Consider the following 2,029-nt stretch of genomic DNA (forward strand, 5'->3'; position numbering starts at 1 on the left):
TTGGGTTTCAGCCGATCTTGGTTTTGGTTTGAAACATTGCCATATAACTCACTAGTTAATGCTGTAGTTACTGTTGTGTCCGTAGTCTGAGGACACACATGGGAGGTCAACGGCCCTGCGAATGACCAGGCTGTAGGGCAGGGTCTAACAGACCATGGAGCTAGGTCTTACTCCTTTAAACTTGCTGAATGGCTTTAAGCACAAGACTTGAGTTTATAGCTTTAAACAACCTGATTTTGCAAAGGTGCTGAATATCTGCTTTTCCCAGTGAAGCTAATGGTGCTTATGCTAAGTTCTTTGACGTCGAGGCTGGACAGATGTAGTCTGCTGTAACGCGAATGCGTTTAGGTTTTGGCCTGGTTGCTAGTACAATACGTGGAGGACTTGATCCCTTCTGAGCAAGGCAATGCTTTATATATTTAAAGGGACATAGTTTCAAGCTTTTTGCATTAAGCTCTTATTTCAAATTTACACATGCACAGATGTGATCTGATCAGAAAGCTCTGAGTCTTAGACTGATACAGGTATGAAAGCAGGCGTGTTCTTAAGGGTGCTGTTCTCAGGTCACAACTCTGATATGGCAAAGAAATGATTTATTGATTCAGAAAAGCCAATTAATTCATTTGGGTGCATTCAGGCTGAGAATACTTCTAGGGAACTGTTTCTCTATTTTCACTGTGTTACATGCTTGGGAGTACATTTTGAAATAGTCGCTGTATTTGTAAGCTGTGTTTTCAGTGAAAAAAGATCCCCAGATCTGCACCTGATGAAGTGACCAGCAAGCCTTGGATTCAAACTTCCTATGTGACAGCAAGATATGAGGATGGGAGAAAATCTAACTGCACTTAGCTTCAGGTCAGGGTATGGTGAAGGTCAAGGATTGTTTTTGATCTTTTTGTTTTCCTCAAAACTGTCTGAAAAGAGTGATTTTAAACTTGACTGTGAGCGGTTACTTTCTGAATTATCACCTGAAGGTAAAGAGCAACATGTCAAGGTTGAGTTCGAGCTTACTGGAGTTCATTGGACCATAGAAGATAAAATCTAGGAGCAACAAAATGCTTTCAGGTATATTCAAAGTCAATCCAATGAGGAATGATTCCCTACAGCATGTCGCATGTTATAAACTTGTATTTTACAAGTAACAGGAGAAAGTTTCTTAGCAACTGAAAAAAACCCCGTAGCTGAAGGAATAGATCACCGGATCTGAGGTATATGTTCAGCTATGTTTAGAACTGATTTTCTGAAATATTAAGGAAAATTGAGAAAAATTCACAAGGTTTTTATGTAGACTTGCAGTTGGGTTTGTTTTTTGATGTTTAATATTTCACAGTGGTTTATCTATTCTGCTTTGGATTGTATTATCCTGTTTCAAGGATAATGGCAGAGCTTGTATTTATGTTCTTTTTAGAAGCTGTAGATGGCTTGCTCCTGAGGAGACTGATTTGGTACCAGATAATTTGAAGTCCTGATCTGAAATAGAGAAAATGTGATTTAGAGAAAAACATCAATAAACTAAAGTTCTGTGTGCCCAGCAATAATTAATTTTTGCTATTTGCATCACTTTGGCTCATTGCAGATTACAAGTAAACAGTTGCACAGGGAAAAACATTAGGAAGAATGGGCAGAGGTGAAGCCTTATACTCCTCTGTAGTTTGTAAAACATACTATTGAGTCAGAGCAGCTGGATCCTGTCTTCAACTTTGGAGCATAGGACTGGTTTTTATATCATGAGCATTTTCTTTTTAATCTCTGTTCAGATAAATAGCGTATTAAAAACACATTTCAGTTCTAAGTCCTAGTTATCTGTGCAGAACTTCCAGTTTTTCATTTTCCAGTAACCTAAACTATGCAGTAGCTCACCAAAAGAAATGATCAAAAAAGGAGTGCTTTTTTCCCCCTGGTATATTAACTGAAAAATCGAAGAGGCTGAATACTCCATGGTTTTCAGATGTACTCTACCAAGTTCTTGCTATCCACAGCACGGAGCTAAAGCATTCTGTCAACAATGCACATTTGCAGCTAAGCAGGA

The sequence above is a fragment of the Cuculus canorus genome, chromosome 3, assembly GCF_017976375.1.
Source record: "Cuculus canorus isolate bCucCan1 chromosome 3, bCucCan1.pri, whole genome shotgun sequence".
NCBI classification, from domain to species: domain Eukaryota; kingdom Metazoa; phylum Chordata; class Aves; order Cuculiformes; family Cuculidae; genus Cuculus; species Cuculus canorus.